This window comes from Mobula hypostoma, chromosome 2 (assembly GCF_963921235.1).
Source record: "Mobula hypostoma chromosome 2, sMobHyp1.1, whole genome shotgun sequence".
NCBI classification, from domain to species: Eukaryota; Metazoa; Chordata; class Chondrichthyes; order Myliobatiformes; family Myliobatidae; genus Mobula; species Mobula hypostoma.
The window spans coordinates 37,314,664-37,328,753 of NC_086098.1; positions in this window are offsets into that span (position 1 = coordinate 37,314,664).

The window sequence follows — 14,090 nt, forward strand, 5'->3', positions numbered from 1 at the left end:
TTCAATTTATAGGTGTATCTAAATCAATGTATTTATTTAAAATACAAGGAAAAAGCCCATAAATGATGGATCAAATGTCTTGAGGAACTGTAAAGCCTACAAAGTACCTGCACAACTGGAAAGTTCCAAGTTGCATAATAAATCCATCCACTGTGCTATGAATCACAGGAGATCATTTAGTTGGATTTCAAGAACTCCTGTCCTGATGCTTTTTAATTGCCGTTCCTCCTGCAGCATTCCCACAACATAGAGTTCTTTCTTCAATAAAAAACAACCTAAATATATAAAGTATTCCAGAAGCAGGAATGAATCATTTGACCTATTATGTTAGCAACATCATGGCTGATCATTTATGTTGGCACTACTCTCTTGCAAAAACACCCTAGATCATTTTAATATCTAAAAATCCCTTGATCTCGTGAAGCAAAAGGTCTTAAACTTTATGGTGCACTGGCTCAGACTGTAGGTGAATGAAAGCTAACAGGGTCCTGGTCTTCAAATAAAACTATACTAAAAGCATTTGTAGGCAAGGATTCAACACATTAAAAAGAAGAAACTTTACATCCACTTTATTGTTTGTAATCAATTCCTTTGTTAAACACAGGAACACACAAAGAAGAGATTTCTGACCTTTGCCACTCTCTTGCACTATGTGCTCTCCACATACTGCCTCATCTGCTAGATGAACATAATGCATAGTTTTCTAAACTTTTTTTTAAAAAAAATGGTTTTCATCTACTGAGTACTTCTACATTTCTGAAACTGTGCCAGAAGCATAATGCAGAATCTTGCAGTGCAATGTGACCAGGTCGATTAACTCATTCAAACAGAACTGGAAAGATAAATCAAATTGAGATTGGAGGTGACTGGAATTGGTGTAATCAATAACTCTATGAAAAACAGGTTTATATGCAGCTTGTACTGAGGGAGGGGCTGTTATCTGTGTTCAGTAAGTCAGGAGTAATTAGGGAAACAGAATATTAATTACCAACATTATCAGTCAAGGAATTGGAGGGTGAATGAGTATGACTCTCAGAAAATTGTCTACTGTACAGCAAACAAGACCTATTTCTATAATCAACTGTCTATTTAAAAAGAGAAAAGTAAAGCAATTCTCCCAGTAAAAGCAGGCAATTTCATGAGGAAATTATGGTAAATGAATGCATGAATGAGATTCAAGCTTCATTACACAGGATAGTTACCTTATCATCTTCACTCTGGCTACTTTTAAAGTTTTCCCAACATAGAGTTACATTAAATTTAGAGTTGGATGACAAATGTCATGTCTTGCTTGATTTACCTTTAAGAAGATTGGAGTAATGCAGACATGAATAGTTATTGCACAAATTGCACACACTGAGAAGTTTAAACAGATAAATAGATTTTCCTTATGCCATGTTTCTTCAGGAAAGAAAATGTCTTGAAGACAAGGTATTATGCCAAGATTTTATCAAATTCCCTTTCTCAATTTTGACCAATTCTGCATTTTAACTCAATATTTGTCATGATTTGTTTAAATTATTTACTAACCAAAAGGAAAATCATTGTTATGCTGAGTGAGGCCAGTTCCCACAAGTTACTATGATTGATCCATCCCTCACAATTCTTAAAGTTTCAATAATATGCCAAGAATAAATAGCTACATTCAAATAAGGCAAATTCATGTTTTTATCTGCTGACTCCAGTGTAGCTCCTCTGTTGATCAAATTAATTTCCTTCATAATATAATAAATAAATAATGATAACGGGTGCTTGAAATCACTTTGAATCTTAACTCCACACAAATTCAGTAGATCTGGACAATTTGGAACTCTAGAGTACAGTTACAGATTATGAGTTAATAATTGATTTACCAAGTGTTTCTGGTATTCAACATAACAGTTACTATGATCTAGATTTAAGTTATCTTGGTAGTAGAATGTACTGTAAGGTATACGAAGTGGAATCCAATAGTGCACTACAACAGATTGTTACAGGTATTGAAAGTCAACATGATGCATGCAAATTTGAAATAGACGTAGTCATGAACAGTATTCCCCCTCCAATCAGTGATGATCCAAATGGTCTAAAACATTCAAACTAAGCACTGAAAGCATGAACAGTACAATTGGGAGGTTATCCTTCTCTAAAACTGAGAACTGCTGAAACTACATTGGTTTCCTTATTTAAGGTAAGATGTACATGTGCAGGAAGTAATTTAAGGCAAGTTTTCTGGCGTTTCTTAAGGCTGTTCAGCTCCTGCCCTTCACATATAGTGTAGCCAGGCGGAAGCATTTCTACTGACAGGAGAAGGGGCAAAGGGGGTTACTAGTGCCTTGAGACCAGTCACTCCGGGCAGATGCTCATCAGCCATGGCTGGCAGCTCTTCTGGGAGAAGGCAACCTCTAATCTCAAATCTCCGCTGCCTTGTGGCTATACCCATTCATGGGGAAGGCTTCGGCAGTAAGTCCCGAGGAAAAGCACGGAGCTGGAGTCTCTAAGGCAGTCTTATATTGAGTTCAACGCTGACTGGCAACTCCTGAACTGCTGCTGATGCTAAACTATATCAGTCTCTGCCATTCTTTTGGATTCATCAGCTGTGTGAAGAGGGGGAGCCAGCTGCACGGGCAACAGCCTGCTCTCCATATCGTACTACTCTGGCTTGTGCAGCATGTAGACAGATAGGACGCAATATCCGTGGTCGATCCCCACCAAGGGAGGGCCTCATTTCTCATCTGACAAGATACTTTACTGAGAACGTTTGGACAGATTGGGCTTGTATCTGCTGGAGCTTGGAAGAGCTAGAGGCAAATTAATCACAGCAAAATAATATCTGGAGTTTTAACAAAGTGGATGTGAAGATGTTTCTTCTTGGGAGATCTAAACTTAGGAAACACTTTAAAAAAGAAAAAGAAATTTCCCACTGAAAACAGAGATGAGGTCATGTTGCCTGCCTGAGGACACTGAGCCTTTGGAACTCTCTTCCTTAAAGGAGAGTGAAAGAAGAATCCTCGTATGTGCTTAAGGCAGAATTAGATGAATGTACCAAAAACAAGGTAGTGAATCAAATGGCTGAGTAGCCTGTACTGTTAAGATGGCACCAGAAGGCGACTTCTTGCAGCTCATCAGTGAAACAGTTAAATTCTTCCTATTCCAGTGTCTTTATTTTCCTTTTCAGGGTGGCTGGGGTCCTATCAGTATCTTCAGTGGCACTCAAAAACTGCAGTTCCGCACAACGGCGTGTTCTCGTTCTTGGAGTTTGCTGATCGACGACGTTTCAGTATGTCTAGGCTCAGCCTGAGGTCAGGCGACTCCCAGGTCTGGGCGGCTCTGAGGACATGACTTTTCACCAGTGTTGGAGGGCTCTGCACTCGGTAATCAATTTGCCAATACTGTACTCAAGTCTGGGAACTCGAAATAAAAAAAATACAATGCTTCTGATTGACTGTAACATTGAAATAGTGACTGTTGCCTGCCTTGTCCCTGTGGAAGGAGCGATAACTATTTCTCTGTTGTTAGTGAGAGAGGGGGCCTGTCGGATGTCGAAAGGTTGGAGTGAACAGTTAGTTTTTGATGGACTGTAGACCATGGTCTCTCTTTCGAGGCTTTGCTGTTGCTTATATGTTGGGCAGTGGGAATGCTAATGCTTTATGCTAGGATAATTTGGTGGAAGGGGAAGGGGAGGGGGAAGGTTAATGCTGTTTGCACATGGGAGGGGGAGGGGGATTTGGAGTTCTTGCGTCTTTTCTATCATTCATGCTTTGGGTGTTTTTCTTCTGTTTCAAGGATGTCTGCAGAGATTAAGAATTACAGGTTGTATATTGTATGCATTCTCTGATATTAAATGGAACTATTGCACCTAATCGATATGTTTGCAAACCTCCAAGAACAGGACAATTCTGAGATCTGTGAGGAACTGGAAATCACTGTGAAGGTATTGGTAGACAAGATATCAAGCGAACAGAAGCAATGGAATGTGGTGTCAATGGGCAGGCAGGCTTTCCAAAGTACAGACGATGGCAGATGACACCTACTCCGTGCACCTACCAAAGTAACAGGCTGCCAAATAACAAAAACTGTTCTATTCTATTAATATATAATCCATGGATTATATAACCACTGGAAATATAATTATCAGTGGATTATCTAAGCAAATATCCTTATAATCTGGCGTCTTTCCTGACCTTTGGATTTTAAAGCAATACATTTTGCTGCTCTAGTAGAAGATTGGTTATTGTGACCAAGATCACCTGCTGGTCCCAACATTTTATTTACTTGTGTCTTTCAGCAAAAGAACAATATTGACATGTAAATTATGACTTCACAATGGAAGATGACTGCGGTACACAGGACATTCAAGAATGTCAGGGAAGAGAAGTATGTGCAGTGAAAATTACAAACGGTAAGGTGCTCAGGAAGCTTAATGATCTGAAGGTAGATAAATCTCCTGGACCTGATGGAATAGACCCTCAGTTTCTGAAGGAAGTAGCCAGAGAGATTGCAGAGGCATTAACAATGATCTTTCAAGAATCAATAGATTCTGGCATTGTACCAAATGACTGGAAAATTGCAAATGTAATTCCGCTATTCAAGAAGGATGGGAGGCAGCAGAAAGGAAACTATAGACCTGTTAGCCTGACATCAGTGGAAGTTGTTGGGATCGATTGTTAGGGATGAGATTACAGAGTACCTGGGGGCACATGACAAGATAGGCCAAAGCCAGCATAGTTTCCTGAAAGGAAAATCCTGTCTGACTAACCTACTTCAATTTTTTGAGGAAATTACAAGCAGGATAGACAAAGGAGATGTAGTAGATGTGGTGTACTTGGATTTTCAGAAGGCCTTTGACAAGGTGCCACACATGAGGCTGCTTAGCAAGATAAGAGCCCATGGAATTACAGGGAAGTTACTATGATGGGTGGAGCGATGGCTGATCGTCAGAAAACAGAGAGTGGGCATAAAGGGACTCTATTCTGGCTGGCTGGTGGTTACCAGTGGAGTTCCACAAGGGTCAGTGTTGGGACCACACTTGGAGTATTGTGTGCAGTTTTGGGCTCCTTATTTTAGAAAGGATATACTGACATTGGAGAGGGTTCAGAGAAGATTCACGAGAATGATTCCAGGAATGAAAGGGTTACAGTATGAGGAACATCCGGCAGCTCTTGGGCTGTATTCCCTGGAGTTCAGGAGAATGAAAGGGGGATCTCATCGAAAGATTCCAAATGTTAAAAGGCCTGAACAAATCAGATATGGCAAAGTTATTTCCCATGGTAGGGGAGCCTATGACAAGAGGGCCCGACTTCAGGATTGAAGGCCCTCCATTTAGAACAGAGATGTGGAGAAATTACTTTAGTATGAGGGTGGTAAATCTGTGGAATTTGTTGCCACGAGCGGCTGTGGAGACCAAGTCATTGGGTCCATTTAAAGCAGAGATAGATAGGTTCTTCATTAGCCAGGGCATTAAAGGGTATGGGGAGAAGGCAGGGGAGTGGAGATGACTGGAAGAATTGCATCAGCCCATGATTGAATGGAGGAGCAGACTCAAAGGTCCGAATGGCCTACTTCTGCTCCTGTATCTTATGGTCTTATGACTGAATATCAAGTGCTGGCCAAAACAGTGGTCTTCTGTCCAGGCAGATACATTCGGCCCTTCTGAGAAAATCCAGAGAAAGACTGAAGGATGATTGTGGTTTACTGCATTGTAACAATACCAATGATACTCAAGGAAGAAACACTTCAGTCGAGGATTAATTTAGTACTACTAGTAAAACTGTTAAGCAATGAAGGATTGCTCAGCTGCCATCCATTCTATTGTAATCACAGCATAGAAGGAGGCCATTCATGATGATGATCTTTTATCAGAACTTGCCAGTAAGGGGCTGAGGTAAGCTGGAGAAACAACATCTCATTTTCAGCAGCATTACAGCTCTCAGAATTACAGCGGGTTCCGTATTTTCAGCTAACTAGTCTTTTTAATTTCTATCACCACTGGCTGGATATGATGAATTGTTACCTAGTTTTTTCTGTGTTACATGACTCGATAACAAAGTAGCAGCAACCAGCATCTGTAGAGTTTGCTTCTCCAGTGTTGTGTAGTTGTTTCTTTCCTTTCTCTCTCCTCATTTTTGTATGTCACATTTTATTTACATCTCCTCTCAGCCTTCATCACTCTCAGCAAGCGCTCTTGATTTCTGCCCTTACTCAGCTATTTTCTGTGTCGTTTTCATTCTTCCCTTCCTCTCTTACTGCACTTTCTTTAAAAAGTAAGTGGGCTGCTTTTGGTTAAAATGGGCTAGGTCTGACTGGATTGAGTTTTCTAAATTTGGCTCGATTTTGCAATCTGCACACAAGGATACCTGTCTGATTCTCAGAATTATTAACTATAGTCTTTGGACTCCTTCCCAGTATTTGCTATCATTGTGACATATGACGCAGGCTTCCTGTTATGAAATGATCTCATGGTTGCACTCACATCAGTGAACAAAAGGAAATATTTTAAATTTCTTTTTAAGTCCACATTTCAAAGGTGACATTGATAGATATTTTACTCAACGTGCAAATTACCTTCTTATCTTTTCTGATGAGAATTCTAAAACTGTATCTCTCTACTCCTTTGTGTCATTCAAGCAAAGTGAGTCCATTGGTTGTGGAACCGATCAGTGATGGGGCGAGTGAGGTTGAATGAAGTTATCCTCTCTGGTTCAAGAGGTTGATGGTTGAGCGGTAATAACCGTTCTTGAACCTGGTGGTGTGGGTCCTGAGGGTCCTTAACCTCCCTCCTGATGGTAACAGTGAGAAGACAGCATAGCCTGCAAGGTGGGGGTCCTTGATGGATGAGACTTCCCTGCGATAACGCTCTGTATAGATGTGCTCAATGGTGGGGAGTAATTAACCGTGATGGACTAGGCTATACCTACTACATTTTGTAGGCTTTTCCATTCAAGAGCATTGGTGTTTCCACACCAGGCAGTAATGCAATCAGTCAATATACTATCCACCACACATCTATTGAAATTTGTCAGATTTTTAGATGTTATATTGAATCTTTGCAAACTTCTAAGAAAGTACAGGTACTGCCGTGCTTTCTTTGTAATGGCATTTACTTGCTGGACCCAGGACAGGTCCTCTGAAATAATAACACCAAGAAATTCAAAGTTGCTAACCCTCTCCACCTCTGATCCCCTGATGAGGACAGGCTCATGGACCTCTGATTTCCTCCTCCTGAAGTCAATAGTCAGTTCCTTGGTCTTGCTGACATTGAGTAAGAGATTGTTGTGGCACCTCTCACCCAGATTTTCAACCTCTCTTCTGTATGCTGATTCATCACAACCTTGTGGCGCACCTGTGCTGATGGAGATTGTGGAGGAGATGTTGCTGCCAGTCCCAACTGACTGGGGTCTGCAAGTGAGGAAATCAAAGATCCAGTTGCACAGGAAGGTTTTGAGGCCAAGGTCTTGAAATTTATTGATCAGTTTTGAGGGGATGATAGCCATGGATGCCAAGCTATAGTCAATGAAGAGCATTCTGATGTATGCATCTTCAGTGTCCAAGTTTGAGTTAAGAGCCACTGAAGTGGCGTCAGCTGTTGATCTGCTGTGACCATAGGCAAATTGGAGCAGAACCAAATCACTTCTCAGGCAAGAGTTGAAATGTTTCATCACCAAGCCTTCAAAGCACTTCATTGCTGTGGATGTAAACGCTACTGGACAATGGTCACTGAGGCAGGTTACCATGTTCTTCTTAGGCACTGGTGTAACTGAAACTTGCTTGAAGCAGGTGGTTACCTCAGACTGCTAAAGTGAGAGGTTAAATATATCGGGATCATTCCAGCCAGGTCTCTAGTACTCAGCCAGTTACTCCGCCTGGGCCGGATGCTTTCCATGGGTTCACCCTCCTGAAGGATGCTCTCGCATCAGCCTCAGGGTCATCGGGAGATGAGGGAGCTTGTGAAGGCTCCTCTTTGCTTTGATGGTCAAATATAAAAAGCATTGAGCTCATCTGGGAGCGAAGCTGTGTCACCTAAAGTGCCTATAAAAAGTTTTCATGCTTTATTTCTTTTACAACGTTGAATCACAGTGGATTTAATTTGGCTTTTCTGACACTGATCAACAGAAAAAGAATCTTTTGTGTCAATGTGAAAACAGATCTCTACAAAGTGATCTAAATTAATTACCAATATAAAACAGGAAATAATTGATTCAATAAGCATTCCAGTCAGTATTTAGTAGATGCACCTTTGGCAGCAATTACAGCTTTGAGTCTGTGTGGATAGGTCTCTACCAGCTTTGCACATCTGGACACTGCAATTTACCCCCATTCTTCTTTACAAAACCACTCAAGCTCTGTCAGATTGCATGGGGATCATGAGTGAACAGCCCTTTTCAAGTCCAGCCACAAATTCTCAACTGGATTGCGGTCTAGACTCTGACTTGGCCACTCCAGGACATTAACTTTGCTGTTTATAAGCTATTCTTGTTAGGTTTGGCTTTATACTTGGGGTCATTGTCCTGTTGGAAAACAAATCTTCTCCCGAGTCACAGTTCTCTTGCAGACTACATCAGGTTTTCCTCCAAGATTTCCCAGTATTTTGCTACATTCATTTTACTCCCTACATTCACAAGACTTCCAGGACCTGCTGCATTGAAGCATCCCCACAGCACGATGCAGCCACGACCATGCTTCACGGTAGGGATGGTGTGCTTTTTGATGATGGATGATGTTTGGCTTATGCCAAACATAGTGGTTAGTTGATGGTCAAAAAGCTCAATTTTGGCTTGATTAGACCATAGAACCTTCTTCCATCTGACTTCAGAGTCCCCCACGTCTTCTGGCAAACTCGAGCTGCGATTTCATGTGAGGCTTTTTTCCCCCCAGCAGTGGCTTTCTCTTTGCCACTCTCCCATAAAGTTGCAACTGGTGAAGCACCCAGGCAACAGTTGTATGCGTAGTCTCTCCTATCTCAGCCACTGAAACTTGTAACTCCTCTGGAGTTGTCATCCCTCACTTGACCCCTTCTTGCATGGTCACTCAGTTTTTGAGGTCAGCCTGCTCTGGGCAGATCTACAGCTGTGCCTTATTCTTTCCATTTCTAGATGACTGACTTAACTGTACTCCAAGGGAAATTGAGTGACCTGGAAATTTTCTTCTATCCATTTCCTGACTTGTGATTTTCAATAACCTTTTCCCACAGTTGCTTGGAGTATTCTTTTATCTTCATGGTGTATTTTTTGCCAGGGTACTGACTCACCAGTAGTTGGACCTTCCAGATACAGGTGTATTTTTACTACAATACCAATTGAAACACCTTGATTGCACACTGATCTCCAAAATCAGATCTCCATTTAACTCATCATGTGACTTGTAAAGCTAATTGGCTGCACCAGAGATGAATTGGTGCGTCATATCAAAGAGAGGTGAATAATTATGCAATCGATTATTTTGTGTTTAATTTAGACCAATTTGTAGAAATTTGTTTGCACTTTCACACAAAAGAGTCTTTTCTGTTGACCAGCGTCAAAAAAAAGCCAAATTAAATCCACCGCAATTCAATGTTGTAAAACAACAAAACATGAAAGCCTCGGGGGAGGGGTGGGATGGGGGGGGGGAGTGAATACTTTTTATTAGCGTATGTCACTTGGCTTCACTTTGTAAGAGGTGAAAACATTTAAGCCCTGCTGGAGCTGTTAAGTATTCTCCAGTGATTCAAGTTTGGTCTAGAATTGCCACTTGACACATGGGAAAGCATCCAGAGATTGGTCGCCAGACCTGAATGCCACTGATCTGGGCATCAGCAGACTGCAGATCTCATGGTTCATCCAAGGCTTCTAGATGGGGAAGAATCTGAATGATTTTGTGGGGACACGCTCTTCTACGGCTGTTTTTATAAAATCTGTGACAACCGTGGTGTACTTGTTCAGATCCTCTGTTGAGTCCTTGAACATGGGCCAGTCCACCGACTCAAATCAATCTCATTGCTTCTCCTCTGTCCCTCACGACTGTGTCTTTGCTGTCCTTGCCCTTCAGTCTCTGCCTGTATGCAGGTAGGAGGACAGCCAAGTGATCAGATTTCCCAAAATGCAGTCTAGGCATGGAAGGGTAGGTATTCCTAATTGTAGTTTAGCAGTGGCCAAATGTGTTGGGACCCCTGATACTGCAGGTAATATATTTATGATAAATGAGCAGAGATTTCTTCAAACAAGCCTGACTGAAGCCCCCAAAAATGATGTGAAATATGTCAGGGTAGACTATTTCCTGTTTGATGATGGCAGCACTCATTATTTCAAGTACCTGCTTAACATCGGCCTTTGGCGTTATGTAAACTGTGGTCAGGATCAGGGAGGAGAATTCGCCAGGCAAGTGGAATGGTCAGAACTAGATGTTCCAGGTCAGGGGTAACAGAGTGCAAAAAGATTGCTGTGTCCACGCACTACAAAGAGCTTATCATGAAACACAGACACCCATTGTCTGCTTTCTCCAAAGCAGCGGTCCGTCCTGTGTATCGAGAAGCCCTTGGGTTTTACTGATATATCAGTGTGTCCAAAGTGAGCCAGTCTCCATGAAACACAGAACGCAGCAATTCCTCATTTCTCTCCAATACAGCAATCTTGTCCTCAGGTCCTCAATCTTGTTCTCCAGCGACTCTACATTTGCTAACAAGATGCTGAGTAGAGGAAGTCTTATACCCTGACATTTGGTCTGGCTTGGAGTCCTCTCCTCCTTCTCTTTTGGCCATGGAGATGTACCTTCATCCGCTTAAAGGTGGTATATCTGCATGCTTGAGAGGTAAGCCCGCCGAGTCAGATTATCACTAGTTCATTAAGACAAGTCAAAAATGATTTACAGGCTGCAGATTGCAGTGAGAGTATTTCAGAAGTTTTGTGAGCTGCTGCAACAACATCCCCATGTCTCACCAGCTCAACCTTTCTATATGTAGAACCCTTTTGGAAATTGCACAAATTTTGGCAACAAACTTTGTGGAATAGTACTTCACAAATACAAAGCCACTCCTTCCTGTTTCTGTAACACAAGTAATGTCAATGCTTTCTGAGACGATTTATTTTCCAATGCCACTAAGGGACAAAAATGTGAAGTCCCTTTGTTCTACTTAAACATTTTCTGTGAGGAATAGTATCAAAGAGTTAAGGTAAACAGTATGTGCGAACAAAGGAGATGTGCTTGCTCACATCTTTGATTTTGGAAAACATTTTTAGTTTTAATAAATATTTTTGATCAGGGATAGGATTCTGGACTGTTATGTTAATAAATAAGTGTTAATGTCACTTTTTCCTGTTATAAGCTCTCGATAATATTTTCACAAAAGAAATTGAAAGCATCTGATTCAAGTTCAAATGTTCACACCCTAACATTAGAAAATCCTGTCATTTCTGCTTTACTGTGTTCTGTGAAATGAAAAGAACCATTTAAATAGTATTATCAACAAGGTTTTGTATTTTCTATTGTGTTAAATACATTGTGTGGAATATCATCATAGAAAAGTACAACACAGAAACAGGCCCTTCAGCCCATCTAGTCTGGGCCAGACCATTTAAACTGCCTACACCCATTTACCTGCACTGGGACCATAGTCCTCCATCCATGTACCTATCCAACGTCTCATAAATATTGAAATTGAAATCGCATGCACCACTTGTGCTGGCAACTCATTCCACACTCTCACAACCCTCTTGAGTGAAGAAGTTTCCCCTCATATTCCCCTTAAACTTTTCACCCTTAACCCATGCCCTCTAGTTGTAGTCCCACCCAAATGATGGTGACAACACATTTAATGGTAACTCTTATAAGGGAATTGTATCTTTATTTAGAAATGGAAAATGTACATAGTTACAGAGTAAGGATGGAACCAACAGGACATTTCTCCCATGGCTGACAAAGACAAAATTAGCCAAATCATTAAAGAAATACCAGTTCAAATCAGGTTGTATTTCAAATCACCCTTCTGTTAAAGGTATAACAAATAACATCAGTTATCATTAGGTCCTTGGTCAATCTTTCTTTTGCACCCAAATTTTTCATCCAGCATTTTATGCAAATTATACATTGGCAAAGGTTTAAGCTTAGTATAGGAAGATTTTTTTTTAAAGCATATCCAGGGAGGAATTCAAGCTAGTTTCATTTGCCTTAGGCAGTACCTAGAGGTTGACATTGTGTTGCTCCCCTCTGGGTTCTGAGATGGCTGGCAAGTCCTACATAGGAGTTACAACCCCAACCTTATTGGAGGGGGTTTGGGTTGTGCATCTAGAAAACTATTATAATTTTTCATGACAAAAAACCACATCAACTCATGTATCAAAAAAAGCAAGATTTTTTGCACATAAATTCCATGACAGTGATTTTTATTCTGTATCTCAAATGTTTAGACAGCGGTTTGTGAATTCTGCAAGGGCAAATTTCTTTTATCCATTCAGCCAAACTGCAGGGGTCACCTCCATTATGTCACAGATGGGGCAGGAAATGCTTAATAGGACAGGCGGGTGGTTAGTTTGGAAGGCTTTGTGCACGAATGAGGAGACTCAAGGTTCTCAGTGCCTCCTGCTTTGAACTGTCAGGGATTCCCACGAGTTGATGGGCATGTAATATTTACTTCAAGGAGACTTTGAAAACATCCTTGAGCTAACTGGGTGTCCTCATTTCTCTGTCCTCCTAGTAATCCCTTCCCATGGCACAGCTTGGAGTAGAGCACCTCTTTCTGGAATCTGGTGTCAGGTTGCCCAATATTTCGCCGAAGGCAAAGGCATTGCAGCAATACACCTGCTGTTATAACATTCGAAGCCCATAGCAATTCTCTGGATCTTCTCGAAATAGACAATATGGCCAACCCATCACAGTTGGCTGAGTGTGGTTTGAGATTCAATAATGGGGACACTGCAAGAAGACACTGGAGTTGCTTCAATAATTCAACCAAGGTAAACAGACTATTTTTGCAGGAACAACAAAAGTGACAACTTTACAGTATCTTGAGCTGTCTACTCTAGATGCTTTTGAAAGGAACAACAAGGTACATCTCTCCACAATAAGGAAGGTACTATAGAAAGTAATCCACTTTTTGGGGGGGGTTTTGCTGTGGAAACATATCAACAAGTGGTTGTGTTCTCCACTAGGCTAGTAGTCGTCATCTTACATATGTTCTGTGTAAAACTATTCCCTCATATGCCTTGGTGAATGAGTCAACAATGATCTGCAACTCAGCTTCCAGAGACAAAAAAAAAGCTGAGGTTCTAATGATCTTGGATCAAATGCAACAAAAATTGACCAGTTTTCCATTCACCCTATAAATTAGGTCTACACCAGCGGGGCGTTTGTCAAAGGGGAGGTGCCATGGTGAAGCAGCCAGCAAGTTGTAAGTCCCCAGCAACCCTGAACGTTCTCTATTGTCCTCTCTTCCATCAGGCAGAAGATAGAAAAGCCTGAAAGCATGTACCACCAGACTCAAGGATGTTTTACCCTATGAAATAGCCCTCTAGTACAATATTGGACCTCTTGACCTCACAATCTACCTTGTCATGATCTTAGACCTTATTGCTTACCTGCACTGCACTTTCTCACCAGCTGTTGCACTTTATTCTGCAATGCTATTTTTATTGACCTCTAAGTATTAATAAATCTGATCTCTCTGAACAGTATGCTGTATCTCCTGTATTGGTATATATGTGACAATAATAAACCATTTCCAATATTATGACAAGGAGGATTCAAGAGGCCTTGTTGACCTATTTATGTCACTCCAACAAATGACAGAGCAAGAATGACGCACAATCTGTATCAAACAACAAAAGTGCTGTTTGCCCCAGGGACACAGCAGGTGAGCCACTTTATACATTGATAATTTTCATTCATAACTAAGTCCTTTTAGCAATAATTGCATAAAAACAAGTAAGAATTCCTGTATTTCCAGCACTAAGAATGTTAGCTATTCCTTTATAGCTATCACTTTCACCACACATCTCCACTAAAATAAAGGTGCATTCAAATATAGTATTTGATATACATTTAATTTTTTACTGTATTCTACATTTTAATAAATCTGATCGTTCAGCTTATGGGGTACCCATATTTGCCCAAGTCACTAACAGGCCCAAGCTTTGACCTGGCCC